Genomic DNA, 24,140 nt, shown 5'->3' with positions numbered 1-24,140 from the left:
ACCTTGATGACTCATTTAGAGCTTCATCAATTGTAGCTTTTTCCCTGCTTGGTATAAAGAGGGTTTTTTTCATCCAGTCTGTGATTTGGTATGTATGGCTAGCTTTCATATGCAATGTAAGATCATATCAGCCCGTTCTTCCAGATCTGAAAACTCTCTCACTCAAGCATCATGAGCCTCATTCAAGCAAATTCACTGACATTAAGCTGAAAAACACACACATTCAGTGGCAATCTAATTCCTCCAATTTATTTCTGCATAAACCCAATTCCAAGATAGCATGCTTTTTGAATATATATATACATATATATATATATACATTGCATACATATATATGTGTGTATTATGCATTATAGAAGAATCACAAAAAAGTTATTGTTAAGAAATAAATCATCTCAAAACAATCTGAAGTCTTTGTGTATTTCTCTGAAATTGCATCTTTCTCCTTTCCTTCACCTAAGATCATTGCTTCTTTACATTGACTTTATGTGCATGCAGGGTGGTGGACCACCCTATGAGAAATACTAGACTATTCTTTCTGAGTTATCAAGGTTTATACCAAAGGTTTAGGGCTTCGTTCGTGGCTCAGTGGTAAAGAACCCTCCAGCTAATGCAGGAGACCCAGGTTAGATCCCTGGCTCTGGAAGATCCCTGGGTGGGGAAGATCTCTTGGAAAAGGAAATGGCAACCCACTCCAGTATTCTTGCCTGGACAGAGGAACCTGGTGGGCTACAGTCCATGGGGTCACAAAGAGTCAGGCACGACCTAGCGACTAAACAACAACAAATATCAAAGGTTAATGAACTTTCTTTCTCAAATGAAAATTATAAAAAAGAAACAGTTTGTAAAAAGGATCAAAACAAGGGAGTTTTGGTTAGCATTGGGGAGAGGCTCCAAGATTTGCGTTTCTGGTTCTTCCTCTCTCTCTCCCCTACAACTGCAGCCCTGGAAGCAGCTCAAGAAGTCCCTAACTTTATGACCAACAACAAAGAAACATCCAGTGCCAATCCCATTGAATATTGTTGTTGTTCAGTTGCTGAGTCATGTTTGACTCTTTGTGACCCCATAGACTGCAGCACACCACGCCAGGCTTCCCTGTCCTGTCTCCCAGAGTTTGCTCAAACTCATGTGCATTGAGTCAGTGAAGCCATCCAACCATCTCATCCTCTATCACCCACTTCTCCTCCTGCCTTCAATTTTTCCCAGCATCAGGATCTTTTCCAATGAGTCAGCTCTTCACATCAGGTGGTCAAAGTACTGGACCTTCAGCTTCAGCATCAGTCCTTCCAATGAATATTCAGGGTTGATTTCCTTTAGGATTGACTGGTTTGATCTCCTTGCTGCCCAAGGGACTCTCAAGAGTCTTCTTCAGTACCACAGTTCAAAAGCATCAATTCTTCGGTGTTCAGCCTTCTTTATGGTCCAACTCTCACATTCGTACATGACTACTGGAAAAACCATAGCTTTGACCATACAGAATATAACTGAATAGAATTCAAAATAAAAAGAACTCATTGTGTAGGCTTGACTATAAGACAAAGGAAGTTGGGAAACCAACCTTGGGTATATTTTAAACATAATTTGTAAAATGTGTTTACTAGTACAATTTGATTATACTCACAATTTGTACGTGTGAAAGTCCCATACCTGGCACATAGTAGGTATGCAAATACACCTTAAGTGAATTGGTGCCCAATTCATTTTGAATCTTTGATAAAATAGAGTTTAAGCAAGAGACATTGTTCTGTGATTCTAAGTTTTAGGTGCAATCTACAACATAGTAATAGTCCCAATTTCTTCCACTGGAATGTTTCCAGGCAACAAAAGTAATAGATTTGTTAAGTTACCCATGGCAAACCACAGCACCCTGAACACCTGCTGAAAGAAAGAACATTCTAGTTACAAATGTAGTTTGAACATGCTGTCTAGAGCAGATCTACTCTGCATGAAACATGTAGCCAAAGTGAGAAAGGAATGGAATGGAATATTCAAATAGGGAAAAATAGGTGGGTGGCTACATATTGGTATAAATGGAACATCATGTAGAGAAATGTGTTCTTTCTCTCTGAATTTACATTTTATACACAAAACACATAATTAATACTAGGCCATAAGGAAAACTTCCTGAAATTATTTTAGGGACAGTTTGCTAAATTGTTGCCACATACAGAAGTCCCTCCCCACCAAATACTGGTCAAGATATGATCTGTAATGGCAAAACGAACACAGAAGTTGGAATTTGGTGTGAAAACTCTTCTCATAAGCCCATTGGTTTCTGTTGAGTGTCTTGGCCTTCACTCAAGAGAAGCTGGCATGGGCTGTTGCCTAGCAACAGTACGTAGTGCACTTTTCTACCAGTCCATGGAAACGCTGTCTCTGGACCTCATGCCATTCAGCACCATGGTTTTGTAGATAATGACGACTTCTTAGTTATGTTCTTCCCTCCCTCCAGATGAGTGCCTGAAGAAGATTATTGTAATACTTACTCCTTCATCACAAGCATCGCACTTGGCTTAAAGAACAAGAAAGAAGAAGGGACATCCATTGGCAACCCTTAACTTCTCTGACCAATGACAGAGGGACCAACACAATAATACATCTTATTAAGGACGCAATATATTTTCTTGGAATGAACTGTGACTATTTCACACTACCCATATTAATGTTTGGGCTTCCAAAGTGGCACTAGTGGTAAAGAGCCAGCCTCCCAGTGCAAGAGATGCAAGAGACATGGGTTCAGTCCCTGGGTCAGGAAGATCCCTTGGAGTAGGAAATGGCAACCCACTCCAGTATTCTTGCCTGGAGAATCCCATGGACAGAGGAGCCTGGCAGGGTACCATCCATGGGGTTGCAAAAAGTCAGACATGACTGAAACAGTGCATGCATACTAATGTTTAACTAAGACTGCCTACATGACAGACACAGCACTGTTTAAGATATTGTATCTCAACAACACAGACACTTGTTTCTCTCCTCATGCACCTTATTTGCTTATTTCTGAATCTTTCTGGAGGTTATATGTTCACTCATAAAAATACATTCCAAATCCTGGTATATTCCAGCTAAAAGGGAGGTCTTATTTCTTAAAACCAACAAATATTTTCAAGCCTAATTCAGGTGACTACAACCCTAGTTGGTCAGGGCTGGGCGAACCAAATTAGGAACTCCCGGAAACCAAGTCAGATGACCAAGAATCCTACCTGTTTGGAGTACCATGCCCCACAGACATGGTAACAAGAATCTGGGGGGACTCATAGTCATGTCACACAATTGAGACTTTTAAATCCAAAACAAAGAATAAAGGGTTTTTTTTTTTTTTTTTAATAGAATGTATCTCTGAAATGCCAGAAAATAATTTACCAGGAGGTAGGAAAGAAATAAGGGCTTTCCTGGTGGCTTGGTGGTAAAGAATCTGACTGCCAATGCAGGAGACACAGGTTTGACCCCTGATCAGGGAAGATCCCCTGGAGAAGGAAATGGCAACCCACTCCAGCATTCTTGCCTGGGAAATTCCACGAACAGAGAAGCCTGGTGGGCTATAGTCCATGGGGTTGCAAAGAGTCGGACATGATTGAGCGACTAACACTCTCACATGATTATAATTTAATAGCACCAACTCACATTAGTCACTAAACTTTCTGTCCTAGTGGGCAGCCGATGGGGTGAGGGGGAGACTGGAAAGCCTGGTGTCAATACCCCCCACCTTCACGGGTAGTCAATACCTTACAGTGGTGACTGGGTCCTCATGTGACTATGATTAAAAGCAGAATAAATGTTGTTGGAGTCAACTGTGAGGCAGCAGCTGAATGAAATCAGGACTGGAGAGCGACTTTAGCAAAACTCAGCAAAGTGTTTTAATGATAGACACATTTTTCAATGAGATGAGCTTTGCCCAGGCCCTACTGGGTGTTTCTTTGAGCTATCATGGTGAGTCACAGGTTTGACAAAAGCCTTCCCTCACAACTTTGAGGCATTAGGAGGTTGTCAGAAAACTCACTCTTGTGGTGGAGATCTGTTTTTGAAGTTGTACAGAATTACCGATTAATGAGTTCTCGTAGTCTTCTTTTATAGCTGGGTACATCTGGACAAGACTCAACCACAAAGGACCCGGGTGTCTACATCATTAATCCTAACATCCCAAGACGTTTCTACTCTGCTTGCCTTTGTTTCTGGAGACCTGAGAACTCCAACAGGCTGACTAGCAGAATCTTGCTTTCTTCTCAGGTAGCTTTTTAAAATCATTGTTATGACGGTGCATCAAATTCTCTAGGCAAGGCAATAGAGCATGTGGGCCATCTGTCTGTGCTAAGCTCCTCTAGTCAAATGCCCATGTGCTTTGGGCAGACAGGGAACAGATCACAAGTTCTGAAAACCACTGCATTGGTAGTAAACACTCTCAGAAAAGAAAGACAAGGACTTCCCTGGTGGTCCAGTGGTGAAGAATCCACCTGCCATTGGTCCCCAATGCAGGGGACATGCATTCAACGCTGTTTGAGGAAGAGTCCACATGCCACAGGGCAACTAAGCCCGTGCACCAAAACTACTGAGCCTCCACTCTAAAGCCCTTGAGCCCCAACAAAAGAAGACACCGCAATGAGAAGCCTGAGCACCGCAACAAGAGTAGCCCCTGCTCAACAGGAGTAACAAAGACTCAGTGCAGCCAAAAATAAAGAAAAAAAGAAAAGAAAGACAATTGGCTAAGATATAATACTCGAAGGGTCAGCTTGGCACTAAAAATATTTCCCAAATAAGTAAAGTATCTGTTAATAAACCCTCTACCAAGACATCAGTTGTAATATTCTTCAATCTTTCAAGTTCCTACATAATGCTGATAACAGAAAATGTTGTTGTTTAGTCACTAAGTCATGTCTGACTCTTTATTGACCCCATGGACTATAGCCCACCAGGCTCCTCTGTCCATGGGATTCCCCAGGCAAGAATACTGGAGTGGGTTGCCATTCTCTTCTCCAGGGGATCTTCCTGACCCAGAGATTGAACCTGAGTCTCCTGCATTGGCAGGGGTTTCTTTACATTGAGCCATCAGGGAAGCCAGATAATAGAAAACAGATTTACCTTTTTAGTCAGAATAATTTTTAAATTTGCCTAAAACTATAGAATACAACAAATATCCATTTCCCCATCACTCCAAATGAATCAATGTTGTCACATTTAAAATTTTTAATAAAATAACAGCTAACAAAGAAAGCTGAGCGCCGCAGAATTGATGCTTTTGAACTGTGGTGTTGGAGAAGACTCTTAAGAGTCCCTTGGACTGCAAGGAGATCCAATCAATCCATCCTAAAGGAGATCAGTCCTGGATGTTCATTGGAAGGACTGATGTTGAAGCTGAAACTCCAATACTTTGGCCACCTCATGCGAAGAGTTGACTCATTGGAAAAGACCCTAATGCTCGGTAGAATTGGGGGCAGGAGGAGAAGGGGACGACAGATGGTTGGATGGCATCACTGACTCGATGGACATGGGTTTGGGTAAACTCTGGGAGTTGATGATGGACAAGGAGGCCTGGCGTGCTGCAATTCATGGGGTCGCAAAGAGTCGGACACGACTGAGCGACTGAACTGAACTGAACATTTATTGAGGGTTAACCATATATATATAGCTAGTATTCCAAGTACTTTACATGCATTAATTTGATTAAATCTTACAAAAACCCTACAAGATAGGGTTGTTATTATCTTGGTTTTACAGAGAAGAAACTGAGGTACAGAATTTTAAGCCATGCCAAGTCAAGATACTTAAAAGGCTGTTACTTTGCTAGGGCTGTCATAACACAGTTCCAAAAACTAGGTGACTTAAAGCACAGAAATTTATTATCTCATAATTCTGGAGGCTAGAAATCTGAAACCAAAGTATCTACAGAGGGACTTCCCTGGTGGTGCAGTGGTTAGGTGTTCGCCTTGCAATGTTGCGGACACGAGTTCAGTCACTGGTCAGAGAACTGAGACAAGATTACACGTGTTCCAGGGAGCAACTGTGTCACAACTAGAGAGTCTGTGCACCGCAACGAAAGATCCCACATGACTCGACTTAGACACAATGCAGCCAAATATATATATATACATATATATATATAAAATGTCTAAACAATTGGTTTCTACTAAGGCCTCTCTCCTTGGCTTATAGACAGCTGTCTTCTCTCTGTGTCCTCACACAGTTCTCCCTCTGTGTGTGTCTGTGTCCTAATTTCCTTTTCTTATAAAAGGACACCAGCATACTGGATTAGGGCCCACATTAATGACCTCATTTTTAATTTAATTACCATTTTAAAGGTCTTATCTCCAAATACAGTCAGATGAAGTATGGGAGTGAATCTTCAGGGGACACTATCCAGCAAAGAACAGAAGCAGAGCTGGTATTCATTCCCAGAAAGCCATGACCTTGTTGCCCACAATGCAGTTGCCTCTGATAACAATGAAATCCCATCGCACACTTTCTCAAACCCAGACTCCCCACCCCAGCCCCAGAGGCACACTGTCATGAAATGAATGTTTCTTTCAGAAGTTATCCTTTATATTAATAACATGCATCCATAACCTTATGTTTGTCTAACAAGTATTAACAATATCTTCATCCTTCTCCCAAACAAGGGAAGAATCTTAAAATGTGTTAACTTCTCTCCAAGTAGCATCCCATGCTCACATTTCACGTAAGCAATGTCTAATATCTTAACCTTCATTTTAACCACTTTTCTCCCCAAATTAGTGAATAGTGACACTGATTAGCCACAAGGTATTTGGGCAGACCAACATTTTTGGCTGATTTCTTTTGTCACAATTTCTTCTTGCATTTGAGCTCATTTTGCTCATTGCTAAAGTGTCTGCATGAGGCTTTCTTTCAATGAGAGTCTGAAAATAGGCATGTGCTTCATATACGTATAGCCAGAAATGTTCATCACTCTTAGGATACTTTTAGGTTCAAGTTCTTTCCCCCAGTGCTTAGGTAACAGGATTCCAGTGTTTTCTAGCATCTACTGTTCCTGGCATTTAATTCCTATGCTTCTGTCATTTGTTTCTAAGTTTGTCTTTTCTAACATTTGTCTTTAACTGTTTTCCCTCTTCCTTCTTAAACTTTTGCAGTTTAACTCTTATGTGTCTAGATATGGATTTGTTTCTATTTACTCTGCTTAGGGGCTTCCCAGGTGGCTCAGTGATAAAGAATCCACCTGCCAATGCAGGAAACGTGCATAGGATCCCTGGGTGGGAAGATCCCCTGGAGGAGGAAATGGCAACCCACTCCAGTATTCTTGCCTGGAGAATCCCATGGACAGAGGAGTCTGGTGGGCTACAGTTCATGAAGTCGCAAAGAGAGGGATTGAGCATGTAAGCACACACACGGTGCTTAGGGCACGTACATTTTTCACATTCTAGAAAACTCTTTACCATTACCTCTTCAAAGACTTCTCTCTTCTATTCTTTTTATTTTATCATTCTAGATCTCTAATAGAAAAAAACTGTCACTTTTCATTTTATCTTATCTTCCATGCCTCTTATCTTCTTTTCCTCCAACTCCTATGTCTCAGGTCATGTTTTCAACACTGTTAGCTACTTTACTTCACTGGTTCTCTCTCCTTTTGTGTATCTAGTCTATTGTTTAACCTATAAAACAAACATTTCCTTCCAAGGCGCAAGTTCTTTCAAAAATTCTCATTTCCTATCATCCGTGAGAAGCTAACGCTCATTTCAAAGAGCTTTATTCATAAAGCTCATGATACTATAGTAAAATGTTTTCTCCAAATGCAACCACCACAACAGAAGTCCAAAACCTTATTGTGGTTGTCACTTTTAAAGCAGTTCATAGATGATCTGTTATATGCTTTCCTTTCACCAAGAATGTGCACTAAGAATGGCAGTAAAGCAACGCGTTTCCCAGAAATGGTAATGAAGTGCAGCCAAAATAGAGATAATTATTTTAATTAATGGTAATGATTTTAACGGTTGAACATTTTAACTAATTAATTATGATTGATTGCTTGTTACTAATCAAGGAATATGAGTCAAAGTTGTAATTGAAAAACCGGGAGCAATGGGCTTTGCAGAGAGCATATCACAACCCTACTGGGATCAGAAGCACGACTTTTGCCTTGAACATTGCATTAGGGAGCATTCCAGTACTTTCTCTTTCATTTATTCCTAAGACAGACTGCTAGGGTGTTGATTTTCAATGCTGTGTTTAGGATCCTTTATCAGAAATGGGGAAACAAAAATGTGTAAAGTGAATACATTTCAAGAGATACATATATTATTTTTACATATCATATTATTCATCTAAATTTTATTCTTGTTAAGCCCTCCAGACTAAGCATTGTTTTTTCAGATAAAGATTCTAGATACAAGAAGCTACCCAATTGGTCTATTCAGGCAATCTGAATTTTTAAGAATTAATTTTCATTGGAGTATAATTGCTTTACAATATTGTGGTAACTTCTACTGTATAACAAAGTGAATCAACTATATGTATACATATATTCCCTCTTTTCTGGACTTTCCTCTCATTTAGATCACCCCAGAGCACTGAGTAGGGTTCCCTGAGCTATACATTAGTATAGCTAATGCATAGTTCTCATTAGTTATCTATTTTATATGTAGTATCAATAGTGTCTACTATGTCAATCCCAATCTCTCAAACTCATAAATATATGGAACACTTCATGAATTTGCATGTCATCTTTGCACAGGGGCCATGCTAATCTTCTCTGTATTGTTCTGATTTTAGTATATGTGCTGCCAAAGCGAGCACCAGACAATGTGAATTTTTTAATAGCATATTGCCTAAGAATTAGTTTCCCAGTAGTTTTATATTTAGTAAATGGACACTGGATTGTCAAACCTTTAAAAACCTAACAAACTAAAGATATCACAGAAAACTCCTAAGACCAGTGAATTAAACTTCTTTTCACTATTTAGTCTGATTCTATCTAATTGAGGCAAATCAACATCTCAATACAAACTGGGATTTATCTTGAGATTTACTGGTAATTCATTCTGCATTAATAAGGGGTATCTTACTATGGTAATGTGGTCATTTTCATCCTAAATAATCCTTTTACTATAAATAAAAGTCATGTTGCCCCACTTTAGTTTGTAGATAAGGAGAGCTGGGGGAGGGACCATAGGAATAGTAGAGTGAGAATCAGGCATGGCCAGTTTGGAAAAGGGCAGAAGGTCAATGCAGCCATGGTACAGAGTATGAAGACAGGAGTGTGGCAAGAAATGAGGCTGGAGGGGTAAACAGGAGCTAAATTGTAAAGCCTCTTGTTTGTCACACTATCTAAAGGGTCCTCAGGACAAAGAGGAGATGTTGGAGATTACTCAGGAGGGGATGACATAATCAAATATATCTTCAGCAAGTTCATTCTAGTGCACCTGCTAGAAGATTGCTGGGGGTGAGGAGAAAAGCCAGGAAGGATGCTGTCGCCACAGTCCAGATGACAAACAATGAGAACTGATACCAAGGCAATGACAGGGGCATCTCTGGAATAAGAATACCTGGATTTGGTTAGAAATTTACTGAATGTATGTATGTAAGTGGGCTTCCCCTGTAGCTCATTCAGTAAAGAATCTGCCTGCAATGCACAAGACCCTGGTTAGATTCCTGGGTCGGGAAGATACCCTGGTGAAGGAAATGGCAACCTACCCCAGTATTCTTGCCTGGGAAACCCCATGGACAGAGAGCATCCAGGCAAACTACAGTCCATGGGGTCACAAGAGTCAGACAAGACTTAAAGGCTAAACCATCAACACCACCTTGTATGTATGTAATTAACAATTAAATGCATAATGACTACAAAGGAAGCCCAAGCTTGAGGGAAAGGACTGAGCTGTTTGGAACCTGTTAAAATCAAGGTACGGAAGACACTCCAGTTATCTTATGTTGCATCCACTTCTTTCTGCCTATCCCATCCAACAGTCGCACCTCAGCCACCTGTTGTCCACAGCCATGGTCTCCAGACCACCCACCTGTCTTTCAGACTAGATTTCATCTGAAGACATAGGAGGTTCTACCAGGGGAAGCAAGTCTGGGAGTCAAGCCTGTGCCTTTGGTTGGCATGGGAGCAACATCACACTATTTTTTCTGCATCTCATGGTCTAATCACTGATTTTTCAATCACTTAATTCAGACTGCCTCCTCCAACATTTTAATCATAGTCTTTATTTTTTTTAAGATTTTTTTTCATGTGGACCATTTTTAAAGTCTTTATTGAATCTGTTACACTATCACTTCTGTTTCTCATGCTCTGGGGGTTTTGGCCTCGAGACATGTGGGATCTTAGCTCCCTGACCAGGGATCGAACTTGCACCCCCTGCATGAGTCTGAAGTCTTAACCACTGTACACCCAGGGAAGCTCCCCCCACCCTTTTTTTTTTAAGATAATCATAGTCTTTAAAAGTATTTTGCAAAGTGTGTTCAGAAAGAGTGGCTAGTATTCCTTCCTTTCTTGTAGTAAACTTCGGTGCCAAATTACCTACAGCTGAATCTGTCTCCCACTGCCTGGCTTATACTCATAAGGGTGTAGTTCCAGATTACCACACTCCTCCCCATTTTCTCCTCCCTGCTGTGGCCCAGTTATGATACCTGCCAGCACACTGAGGCCCAAGAGACTAGACTTTGAGTCCCTGCAATTCTTTCTGTTCATAGTCAGGATTACACCCTGGGCCTGGGCCTTGGTGATCATGGAGACTGCATTTAGGGGTCATGCAACTTAGATGTGAAGAGATGAAAGCTATAGAACGTGAAAATCAAGGCAACTCCCCAACAGGTTTTGACATCAGTAGCATTTGCAAACATTTCTCCTTTTCAAAATCTCAGGCTGAAGCTCTGGAGACAGAAGAAATATCTTTATTCCTCTCAGATATCACCAAGGTTAAAGTGCACTGTCTGTATCTCAGCCAAGAAATTTGTTTCAAGATCAAGAGGGAAGTGGACACAGAGTTGAAAGAATAATGATATTCAGATCACCAGCTCTTTTTTTTTTTTTTTTTTTTGTCTCGCTGCAGACTGTCCACTTGGTAATTTACCCTTGGACATTTTTAGTCTCAGGTCAGACTTCCTTCTGCCATTTGGCATTCTCCCAGGCACCATCCTTTTCCATCAGTCAGTGTAAACATTAGCCAAGCATAATTAGGAAGGTAAATCTGCTGTAGAAATGATCATGATTTCATTTAGAGTTAGCCAATGTTAGACAATGGATAGTCAGTTAATTTTCTTTTGCTGGAAATTTGAAAACAAATAACAGACTAATCATCTAGACACATCAAAACTGCATCTAAGTTAACCACTGCAGCTTGTTTTTCTGATAAGAATACATTCAGCTATGTTCTCATTTCAGTGTAACGAAATGAGTGCTTGGCAGAGGAGAAATATCATATGACATCCCTTCTATGTGGAATCTAAAAAGAAATGATACAAATGAACTTACTTACAAAACAGAAACAGATTCACAGACTTAGAGAAAGAACTTATGGTTGCCGTGGGAAAGAAGGATGGGGGGAACAGATAGTCAGGGAGTTTGGGCTGGACATGTACACACTGCTGATTTAAAATGGATAACCAACAAGGACCTACTGTATAGCACATGGAACTCTGCTCAATGTTACGTGGCAGCCTGGATGGGAGGGGAGTTTGGGGAAGAATGGATACATGTGTATGTATGGCTGAGTCCCTTCGCCATTCACCTGAAATGATCACAGTATTGTTAATCGGCTATACTCCAATACAAAATAAAAAGTTTACTTCCTCTGGTGAATTATATATATATATTTACTTATTTGATCTGTTTTGATTTATTATTATCACAACTTATTTTAGGCTATCTGACTTATAGATCAATTAATTTCTTCCTTCAAAATAAATTTATTTTCTGGATAGTGTATTTTTTAATTGAAGTACAGTTGATTTACAATGTTGTGTTAGTTTCTGGTGTACAGCAAACTGATTCTCTCTCTCCCTCTCTCTCTCTATGTGTGTGTGCATGCTTTGTGTGTGCTAATTGCTTCAGTCGTGCCCAACTCTTTGCGACCCTATGGACTGTAGCCCCCCAGGCTCCTTTGTCCACGGGATTATTATTATATATAGCAAGTCCCCTACATATGAACAAGTTCCATTCCTAGAGCCCATTCAAAAAAAAAAAATTTAAAGAAAAAAAAAAGAAATGAGTCTTTGGATTGGAAGAAAGAAGTAGCACAAAGATCGAAGGGAAAAGTAGAAAAGGACAGCAGTAGAAGCCACTGTGTACCATGAAACTATCAGTTTAATTTAGGTATTTCCACTGCAAGCAAAACTTACTCCTTATATGGACTTGCAGAACTGACAATCTGTTTTGCCAGAATGATCAACACTAGCAAGGAGCATCATACTGTTCAGCTGTGGATTTAGTCTGGAGTCATAGATGAGGATAATAAGTGGACTAGTAGCACCTCTCAGAGTGTGAAGTAGGCCTCCTGGACTGGCAATCTAACCCTGGTCCTGGCAGGGCCCCAAGAAAGCTGAAGGAAAGGGAGGGAGAGATGAGTGAATAATCTTTCCTCTTTCCCCTAGGATTTGCCAAAACAAGAACCTGGCATTGAATATTCAGAAGTACTCCACAGAGAGTTGCTTTCATGGGCTGGCTAGAAACTGATCCAGCTTAGAAAATAGAAAATGAACACTGGGTGCTCTGTCCAAGTGTGAAATGTAAGAGTCTGATATCTCCTTTTCTGCCCCATCACCAGGGTTTGCAAATGTCTGATGTTTTGCCACTCCAACACTTTGGCCACCTGATGCGAAGAGCTGACTCATTAGAAAAGACCCTGATGCTGGGTAAGACTGAAGGCAAAAGGAGAAGGGGGCAGCAGAGGATGAGATGTTTAGATAGCATCACCTACTCAGTTCAGTTCAGTTCAGTTCAGTCACTCAGTCATGTCCGACTCTTTGCGACCCCATGGACTGCAGCACAACAGGCCTCCCTGTCTATCAGCAACTCCCGAAGTTTACGCAAACTCATGTCCATTGAGTCGGTGATACCATCGAACAATCTCATCCTCTGTAGTCCCCTTCTCCTCCTGCCCTCAATCTTTCCCAACATCAGGGTCTTTTCAACTGAGTCAGCTCTTCGAATCAGGTGGCCAAAGTATTGGAGTTTCAGCTTCAACATCAGTCCTTCCAATGAACACTCAGGACTGATCTCCCTTAGGATGGACTGGCTGGATCTCCTTGCAGTTCAAGGGACTCTCAAGAGTCTTCTCCAACACCACAGTTCAAAAGCATCAATTCTCTGGTGCTCAGCTTTCTTTATAGTCCAACTCTCACATCCACATGACTACTGGAAAAACCATAGCCTTGACTAGACGGACCTTTGTTGGCAAAGTAATGTCTCTGCTTCTTAATATACTGTCTAGGTTGGTCATAATTTTTCTTCCAAGGAGTGTCTTTTAATTTCATGGCTGCAGTCACCATCTGCAGTGATTTTGGAGCCCAAAAAACTAAAGTCTGCTACTGTTCCCCCATCTATTTGCCATGAAGTGATGGGACCGAATGCCATGATCTTAAGTTTTCTGAATGTTGAGCTTTAAGACAACTTTCTCACTCTACTCTTTCACTTTCATCAAGAAGCTCTTTAGTTCTTCTTCACTTTCTGCAATAAGGTTGGTGTCATCTGCATATCTGCTGCTGCTGCTGCTGCTGCTAAGTCGCTTCAGTCGTGTCCGACTCTGTGCGACCCCACAGAGGGCAGCCCACCGGGATCCCCCATCCCTGGGATTCTCCAGGCAAGAATACTGGAGTGGGTTGCCATTTCCTTCTCCAATGCATGAAAGTGAAAAGTGAAAGTGAAGTCGCTCAGTCGTGTCCAACTCCTAGCGACCCCATAGACTGCAGCCCACTAGGCTCCTCCGTCCATGGGATTTTCCAGGCAAGAGTACTTGAGTGGGGTGCCATTGCCTTCTCCCTGCATATCTGAGGTTATTACTATTTCTTCCAGCAATCTGATTCCAGCTTGTGCTTCATCCAGCCCAGCGTTTCTCATGATGTACTCTAAGCAGAGTGACAATATACAGCCTTGACGTACTCCTTTTCCTATTTGAAACCAGTCTGTTGTTCCATGTCCAGTTCTAACTGTTGCTTCCTGGACTGCATACAGATTTCTCAAGAAGCAGGTGAGGTGGTCTGGAATTCCCATCTCTTTCAGAATTTTCCACAGTTCATTGTGATCCACACAGTCAAAGGCTTTGGCATAGTCAATAAAGCAGAAATAGATGTTTTTCTGGAACTCTCTTGCTTTTTCGATGATCCAGCAGATATTGGCAATTTGATCTCTGATTCCTCTGCCTTTCCTAAAACCGGCTTGAACAACTGGAAGTTCACGGTTCACATATTCCTGAAGCTTGGCTTGGAGAATTTTGAGCATTACTTTGCTAGGATGTGAGATGAGTACAACTGTGCGGTAGTTTGAGCATTCTTTGACATTTCCTTTCTTTTGGATTGGAATGAAAACTGACCTTTTCCAGTCCTGTGGCCACTGCTGAGTTTTCCAAATTTGCTGGCACACTGAGTGCAGCACTTTCACAGCATCATCTTTTAGGATTTGAAATAGCTCAACTGGAATTCCATCACCTCTACTAGCTTTGTTCGTAGTGATGCTTCCTAAGGCCCACTTCACATTCCAGAATGTCTGGCTCTAGGTGAGTGATCACACCATCATGATTATCTGGGTCGTGAAGATCTTTTTTTGTACAGTTCTTCTGTGTATTCTTGCCACCTCTTCTTAATATCTTCTGCTTCTGTAGGTCCATGCCACTTCTGTCCTTTACTGAGCCCATCTTTGCATGAAATGTTCCTTTGGTATCTCTAATTTTCTTGAAGAGATCTCTAGTCTTTCCCATTCTATTGTTTTCTTCTATTTCTTTGCATTGATCCCTGAGGAAGTCTTTCTTATCTCTCCTTGCTATTCTTTGGAACTCTGCATTCAAATGGGTATATCTTTCCTTTTCTCCTTTGCTTTTCACTTCTCTTCTTTTCACAGCTATTTGTAATCTTCTTTTCACAGCTATCACCCACTCAGTGAACATGAATTTGAGCACACTTCGGGCAACAGTGTAGGACAGTGGAGCCTGGTGTGCTGCAGTCCATGGGGTCGCAGAGTCTGACTTAGCAACTGAACAACAAATATTTTGCTTTCAGAAGAGATCTAGATCTGGGGTTCAAATCACTGGGTTTTTAAAATTTCTTACAGGGATGTCTTTAAGATCACAACACAGACAGATGGTTCTCAGACCAAGTAAACAGCAGTATTCTCTTCTGTACACATGTAGCTAGCCACAGTCACACACCACAATGAGTTAAGCGTCTCACAGTAAATAATCCTGCTGAAATAACAGCCTTAATTTTCTGAGCCTCAAATGAATTATAAAGATAGTCCATTCACCAATTACATATATGCCCAGTGGAAGTTATTATGGTGCAGCAAATGTGTATCTTATGTCCACAGATGATGCTGTTGTTACATCCGGTGACAGAGTTTTCTCCTCCGATCATCTCTCCAGACATGGTAATGAGGTCACACATGGCCACTAAAATGCTCTCATTTCTTGTTGCTGGGGACCAAAATCCCCATTTGTCAGATAGTTAGCCAGGATCGAGGCCATTATAGCAAAATAGGTTAAAGTTTGTGGATCAAGGTTAATTTTTTACTACTAACAAAATCCGCATAGTCTATAAAATGAAGGTTTTTTTTTTTTTTTCTTAACTGTTGTATGCTACACTATAAAGTAAGAAAGTACATTATGTACCTAACGGCTCAGATGGTAAAGAATCTGCCTGCAATGCAAAAGATCAGGGTTCAATCCTTGGGTTGGAAAGATCCCTTGGAGAAGGGAATGGCTACCACTCCAGTATTATTGCCTAGAGAATTCCATAGACAGAGGAGCCTGGCAAGCTATGGTCCATGGGGGTCACAAAGAGTCAGACACAACTGAACAACTAGCACTTTCACTTTTACATTATGTACATTATCTCCTATATATACATTAAATTGATTAAGGTAAAATATTATTTTTAGTAAATTATTATCAAAATATGAATGATTGTAAAGAGGAATTCTTTACATGCAGATAATTAAATAGAATTATAAAGAGAACTAACGAACTGTTCCCCAAGAAGTAGCTAAGTCCTAATTTTGTTGCTTTAGACCAAAAACTAGGACAGAAGTTAGAAAACAAAGCATAGGTACAAAGTTTTGTTTATTCAAGTTACAAAACCTTAATTAAAATTAAAGGTAGAATGAACTGCTCAGCATTCATTTTGAAAAACAATTAGCTACAAAAGTATATCGCCACCTCTTTGGAATTCTAGGTTTCAGATAACTTCAGCTTAGTTTTCTTAAGAACTCAGTACAAATTGTGTCTCCAAATTTTAAATATTGTGTCACTATCAAATAGTAACTGGCCATCTCTAATGTTAATCAACAGTAAATACTAACTAAAATCCATCTGGTAATCTACCCCATGGTTTTAGATAAACAGATAAATGAAGATATGAAGGATTTTCCCCTATCTTGTAAAGTCCAGATACAGGGCCACTAATTAAGGAGGTAATATTTGACTTCTCATTGTCATATTTGTCTTATTATCATAAGACAGTATGATACTACGAAGACACAGATAAGGTAATCTCCTAAGGAGATTTTTCTTCCAGCTCTGTAACTATATATTTGGATAATTATCACAAAAGAAAATGTACTATCCTTTTAATTTGACATTATTATTCCATTCTTTCCCCATTCACAGGATATGTGCTTCAAAGCAGCATGATGTGAAAGATGAAAGCAAGAAGTTTGTAGTCAAAAAATACAGGGCCTTTGCTCCACAAGTTAATCAGTTTCTTTACAATGGAACTAAAAGCAATACTTTCCCCTACATTCCTCACATGATGACTTTCAAACGGCACCTTAAACATCTAATGTCTTTGTGTCTTAGTTTCTGTATATCTCATATTGTTGTTGTTGTTGTTGTTGTTTAGTTGCTCAGTCGTGTCCAACTCTTTGCAACCCTATGGACTGTAGCCCGCTAGGTTCCTCTGTCCATGGGATTTTCTGGGCAAGATTACTGAAGTGGATTGCCATTTCCTCCTCCAGGGAATTTTCCAGACCCGGGGATCAAACTGGCATCGCATCTCTGTGTCTCCTGCATTGCAGGTGAATTCTTTGCTGCTGAGCCACAGAGGAAGCCTACAGATCTCAGTTCCATAGCAACCTATGGAACCTATATCACAAGATTATTCATGAGAATTTTTTCAGTATCATGCATTTATAAAGTATAATTCACAATAGAAAATAATGTCACCTGTAGAAAGACCCATGCAAATAACATTTTATAACTAAAGAAAAGCCAGTCCTTTAAAAGTCATTTTCCCTGGTTTCATCCTTCTGGACATTTTTCCAGTCTCAAGCTCTCACCCCTGCCTCTGTTTCTTCAAATGTCTGTCTAGCACATATATCATCATACAGGCCATATACAGAGAAAATATAGACCATCAGCCTGCTTTTCCCAAGTGGGTAGTAACTGGCTATGCAGGGCTATGAGTCTGTGACATTGTGCGTGTGTGTGTGACTTCAACTCATCTCCCATCCCAGCCCTGAGCAAAGTAAAACAATCACCACATCCTCTAAAGCCCCACACAGTGTTGTAAATGTTTCTTTACTTGTTCCTCCCCCTTGCTAAACTATGAGCACCTTGAAGAAAGGGAAACTACATCTAATTTGTCTTTGTAACCCCCATGCCCAGTACAGTATTGGTGAATAGCTGGAGTTCAGTGAATATACAATGCGATAAAATGAATGGATGTCTTTCTGAAGTCCAATGGCTTTGGTCAGAGCTGAAATTTATTTTTCGACTCCCATCTGGCTCAACACTCTTTCTTCTACATCCTGCAGCAGACTTCAGCACAGAGAGCAATCTTGGGACATTTGGAGCAACAGCCATGAGAAAGATAATACCACCTTCTAAAGCAACACAGATTGCAAGAGAAACAGAATAGTGCCACTTAAAAATTCATGCGGTTGATCAGAGGCTCCTTTAGAGATTGTGTATCATTTGTACACCTGGTGAAATCAAGCGATGTAAATCCAAAAACGTGATCAGGAAAAGAACAAAAGCAAAAATTTCGTATTTAGAAATACCAACGTATGCCTGTTAGGCTTTGTGAAAAGACAGCAGGCAGTTCTAGGTAGTCACCATCATGAGGAAAGTACGAATTTCATCTGCTGTTCAGAATTCTTAACATGACTTACACCGATTGTACTTCTTAAGGGTTTTCTGGGTAAATGGCCCACCTGTAGTTGAAAATGAGCATGAGAGTGACTGGGATAATGGAGAGAGAAAAACACACAGAGATAGAGGGCATGTGTATAGGTAGTGTGGAGAAGGCAATGGCACCCCACTCCAGTACTCTTGCCTGGAGAATCCCATGGATGGAGGAGCCTGGTAGGCTACAGTCCATGGGGTCGCTAACAGTTGGACACGACTGAGCGACTTCACTTTCACTTTTCCCTTTCATGCACTGGAGAAGGAAATGGCAACCCAGTCCAGTATTCTTGCCTGGAGAATCCCAGGGACGGCGGAGCCCAGTGGGCTGCCGTCTATGGGGTCGCACAAAGTCGGACATGACTGAAGCGACTTAGCAGCAGCAGCAGCAGTATAGGTAGTGGGGAGAAGGTGGAAGGACAGAGGTAAGGAGGTTAGACATACAGCCAAATTAAGCTTTTAAAATGAAATTCATGGCAGATCTTATTCAACATATGCATATTCACAAAGGGCACCTAATTCTCCCATTTTTTAGATCAACTATGAAGGGTCCTCTATTCTTGTTGGTGTTGACAGTCTATCCTTGTTTCTTTTTACTTGGGTTGCTCTGCTAAGAACAGGTGAAGCCAGTGGAAAGCCAAGGAGTAAGAGGATCACAGACTATACACTGGGTACACCCAGCTATACCAGAATAATCTTTGTATTTTAAGGTCTGTAAACTTGATTCCATCTCAAAGTTCCTTTGGCACATATGATAACACATTCACAGGCATTAGGGGATACGCACCTTTGGGGACCAGTATTCTGCAAACCACACCTACCTTCACTAGACACAGGCCACAGTGTACATCCAAAAGGCCCCTGTTCTCTGCCTACTGGAAAGATATTAGCTAGGAAACAAAGCTTCAGACAATGCTAGGAGTGAATGTAAACAGTGTCCGTGTGTACACACCATCAAAATGTCTCAGGCGTTCACTCACATGACAGCACAAAGGTTTACTGAAAACCTACTGTGGACCAAAAGTCTTATGGCAAACACTAAAACAGAAGATGGGTAAGTGCTGATCCCTGAACTGCAGAAGATGACAGTAAGGTGATGGAAAGAAAATTAGCCAACCACAATGCCATGTGCTAAGTGTGTAGTGAAGGTAAGTATGAAGGCAGGGAAGAAGAAGTCAAGTGGAGAAGGGCATTCTAAAGAGGCTTCTAGAAGGAAGTGAAGTGTGAATAACGGGGATGATATACTCAGAGGCTGTGAGTTGTCAGGTGTGATGAAGTCTAGGACGCATTTGGGAAAGTAACGGGAGATGAGCAGAAGAGGAAAGCAGGAGACAGTTTACCAGTGTTATGTATGTGCGTCATAATAAAGAGTCTGAATGAGACCTCAAAGGCGATGAGAAAGTCCATTAAAGGATTTTAAGCACGGATGTAATTAGATTTTGTTTTTTAAAAGATCACTCAAGAAGCAGATAGGGAAGAACTAAAATAGCAAACTTGAAAATAATTTCCAAGCTATTCACTCCAGGGTGAAAGAAAGCTCTGTGTATAAAATTAAGCCATAGACTCTGGTAGGAAGAACTGTTAAACGTTACTTCCTCCTTCAGTCTCAATTTGTGAATTCTTCCTGGAAATTGTATAGGGACAATATGAAGGCACTTCTTCTTCTTCATCATGTGCTGTGGCAATGGTCCAGGAAGATCTGGAAACTGGAGCAGCAGGTCTCAAACTAGTCCGTTACTCCAGAGCACAAGATCTCCCACACAATCATCTTTGCTTTATTCAAACCACAGCCTTCCCTCCCATAAGCCCACTCAACTTCCTCCATTGCTAGACTCCTGGGAAATCATGTCACACTTTAAATCCGGCAAAAGACATTTTTATTTAAAGACATCCTATACTTCCTTAACATGTTTTCTGAATCTAAAAGTAATACATTTCACAGTCAAAAACTTTGCAAAAGTATAAAGAAGTTTTAATGTATTACAAATCTTCAATTTTTTTCTATTCTTTAATTGTCTTCTTTCTAGTAAGAAGCCTTCTAAGAATGTGATTATACTCTAAAGTTTTTTGTTACCTTTCTTTTAAACAATATATTAGGAGAATTATTTTGTCCTTAAATATTATTCTAACACATTGTTTCAATGACTGCATAGAAGTCCACTGTATGAAAGTACTATGATTTTCTTAATGATAATTTATTAATCTTCTAGTATTGATATTTTTTACTTTTGTTTTTTGATACTATAATTAACACTATAATAAAAATATTTTAAGCATTTTTATTTTCTGAGAATAAATGGACTCCTTTTGAAATTTTTTTCTTGTGTAACCAGAATTTTTTTTTTTAAGTTAGCCATGATTCTTTTTGGTGAAAGAACAGTCAGGACACAGCCAATGACTCAAATCTGCAGGGAGAGAATATTTTAGAGCCAGGGATTAGCAATACATAGACTCTTTGTGACCCCATGGACTGTAGCCCACCAGGTTTCTTTGTCCATGGAATTCTCCAGGCAAGAATACTGGAGTGGGTTGCCATTTCCTTCTCCAGGGGATCTTCCAAACCCAGGGATTGAATCCTAGTGTCCTGCATTGCAGGCAGATTCTTTACTGTCTGAGCCACCAGGGAAGCCCATAAAGATACACAAACGTTTATTAAACGCCTACCATGGAACAGCCACCATGCTGAATGCTGAGAGGGTAACCACAGCAAGACAGACACAGCTTACCCTTCCTGAGTTCACAATCTAACCAGGTAGAAACACAGAGAATGACACTGGAGAATGGCATTAGAACCAACACAAAAATTGCACCTATAAATAATTTTTTCAGGATTACTGAGTTGTTTTTTTTCAGGGCTGCTGATTTTTAAGGCTTATTGTCTATACTAGTTCCTCATCCTTCACAAATATTAATCAAAGTTACCCCCACATCTATACTGTTTCATTAGATCTTAGATCCTTTGTATCAGAGAACATTTTGCCTTTGTTAGGACTGTAATATCTTGTCTTGAATTTTGAAAAATGGCTCCTTTCTCCTATAGAAGGTCACTTAGCCATACTCTATTAGCCCTACCCTAGTGGTATTCTTAGATCCTGATATGTAGATCAGTGTTTGAGGAACACAGAATTCTTAGTGTCAGAGTCAGTATCTTCCAGGTAATCATAATGTTATATTTGTCTTTTTAAAGGTTCCCAAAATTATGTTTCTTAATATAAAACAAATAAGGAATGAACTTGATGATCTGTTTAGCTTCTTAAGACTTAAATGCAATCATTTCCTTTCTGCTTGCAGCAAACTAGGCACTTTTTAACTAAAAAGTTTCCAAAAGAAAAGAGTATTTGCAAAACAAAAGAGAAGGGCAAATGGTGGGGGGAGGGGAGAGGTGTAAACTTCTTCTGAAAACTGTGCTAAACTTTCACAATTTAATAGATAAGAATGAATACTGCTGTTTAACTAGATCCAGTCTCCAAAATATCTAATTAAAACTGATGTGCTTATTTAGTTTCCAATTCATCACAGGTGGGCCCACATTAATGCGAAAATGAGAGTAAATTACCAGCATTTGGCAATCTCACTGAATGTCATTCACATTATTAGCTCAAATCTCAAAATGCATTTTAAAATGTGGTTCATAGGTAGGGCACTGTCTCTCCATGCAAATAAAAACCTTCACTGGTGGACTGAGGGAATTTCACTTTTGTGCAGGGGGCTTCCAGGGGCAAGGTCCACTTACTTAAAACACTCCCCATTCTGTGATCCAATGGAAGCTGCCCGTGGAGGGTGGTAGGGTGGGAAAAGATGCTCACTCTCTTCCCAGTTTTAACATCTCCTGGGAATGACTGTTTAGTTTGGCCCAACTCTCTTCTTGGGCTTCCCAGGTGGCACTAGTGGTAAAAAGCCCGCCTGCCAATGCAGAAGACATAAGATATGCAGGTTTGATACCTGAGTCAGGAAGATTCCCCTGGAGGAGGGCATGGCAACCAACTCCAGTATTCTTGCCTGGAGAAACCCATGGACAGAGGAGCCTGGCAGGTTAGACAGACACGACTGAAGCAACTTGACACGCACGCAATTCTCTTCTACCTTGTCAACCAGAACTTTATGTAAAATTCAGATCATTTCACTTTCTGGAGGGGTTCTTTCCTAGTAGCCCTCAAGAAGAACAGCAGCTCCCATGCCATCCGAGTAGAGGGCCACAACCCTGCCACAAATGGGCCCTGAGCCCTTCAGCCTTTCTCTTTTCACATCTGCAAAGTGCAAAGTCACCTTCTGTCTAATTTATCGGCACAAGGCTATCTACAAACACATATTGATATGCATTCTGAAACATCTCATAGATTGCCATCTTTGGCGACAACAGGACAGCACTCAACTTTGTTCAGTCTGTACAACTTGGACTGACATTCAAGTTCACAATCAAAGGAGGGGCCGGGAAGCGGCAGGCTCAGGGTATCCCACGGAGAGGCAGGACCCATAGCAAAGACAGTGAATCCATGCGGGCCAGGCCCCCACACCCCTCCTTTTCTGTTTCCTCATCAGTAAATGAAGGCACTGAGAGGCCACATCGCCTACAACGGTCCTTCTCTCCAAACACCAAACTTCTCCATGAGCGAGTCAAATCCGTCTCAGCGTTCTTTTGAGAATAAGTTTTCAAAGGATGAGGCCTGGGAGTCATGAAATTCAGAATGAGGTTCAGGGAGGAAGAGGTTAGCATCTGAAAGGATTTGAACCATTCCCACAGTGTTGAAGCCATCTTTCTCTAGGGAATTGAACTTGCTTCAGTCAAAAGGGAATGTCTTCCCCTGACATGGGCAAAATAGAGCTTTTTAATCGAGTTAACACTAATGGAATTTGTGACTGCTAGAAAAGAGGACCACTACACTCAAAAAAATTAAAAGATTGTTTCACTAATTGGGGAGTTGTTTTTCCTCATGTACCAAGAAGTCAAGAGCAGTTGCAATGGAACCAAGTTCCTCTTATCCTCTAACCCAGTCACCCTTAGATATTGCTTGTCATCTCATGACCATGAGATAGCTGCTACAACTCCAACTATCACATCTATAATCTGCTGAAAGAAAGGAAGGCAGAGTGATAAATTTATCCAGTTTACCTGGGACTGTTTGGGTTTTAAGACTACAAGTCTCATATCTCTGAAACTTCCACAATTCTAGGCAAACCAGGACAGTTGTTTGCCCCAAATAGAAGCCTATAATTGGTTGGCTCTGTCTCATTGTTTTAAGTGAGGTTCTACCCAAACAACTTCTGCTCAAACCTCATTGGCTAGAACTTAGTCACATGGTACCCATTTGCAAGGAAGGCTGGGAAATGCACATAGCCACCTACCAAAACTTTGTATCTTGGTAAGAAAAGAAGAAAAGGCAATCTATCTCACACTTAGAAAGCCTGGAATGGCACAGTCCATGAAACCCCATAGCGTTCCTTACCCCTAATACTCTCCTCTGAGCCTAAGAGCATTGGTAGGGTTGGCTATAAGTACCTGCAACAACAGAGGTGATAGAGACTCAGGAACTTATCAAATCAGAGAACCAATTAGTTGAGAAAAGTTGGGGTGGGTTACTAAAACTACAACTGCCTGGAGGCTCCCCGTGGGCTCTGGATCTCAGGGTCCTGTGTCACATAGCCCCAGCAAGGTGATAGGGACTGGGTTCCAATGACACCCTTCCAATGAGTGTGCATCTCCATTTTGTATCTAAGCTCCAACAAGCAGAAGAAAGATGCAGAGTCCTACGAGCACTGACAGGGCCCTGATTAGGGATTAAGTTTTCTCCAATCCCATCTTCACCCAACCACAGAGCGTCGTTTTGAAGAATCATTTGTGGTAAATGA

The 24,140-nt window shown here is 40.8% G+C and overlaps 1 long non-coding RNA gene and 1 other non-coding gene across 2 annotated transcripts in view; both read right to left on the bottom strand.

The window, feature by feature from the left end:
* Window positions 1-24,140, bottom strand: part of LOC145510993 (uncharacterized) — a 217,359-nt gene that overhangs the window by 51,962 nt on the left and 141,257 nt on the right. The window lies entirely within an intron of this gene.
* LOC145511756 (U6 spliceosomal RNA) lies at window positions 8,651-8,757 on the bottom strand. Its single transcript, XR_014058137.1, has one exon. It is a non-coding gene; the product is annotated as a U6 spliceosomal RNA (small nuclear RNA).

Source organism: Giraffa tippelskirchi, chromosome 6 (assembly GCF_054371585.1).
Source record: "Giraffa tippelskirchi isolate mGirTip1 chromosome 6, T2T-mGirTip1v1.2.pri, whole genome shotgun sequence".
Taxonomy (NCBI): domain Eukaryota; kingdom Metazoa; phylum Chordata; class Mammalia; order Artiodactyla; family Giraffidae; genus Giraffa; species Giraffa tippelskirchi.
This window is presented reverse-complemented; position numbering and strand designations above follow the sequence as displayed.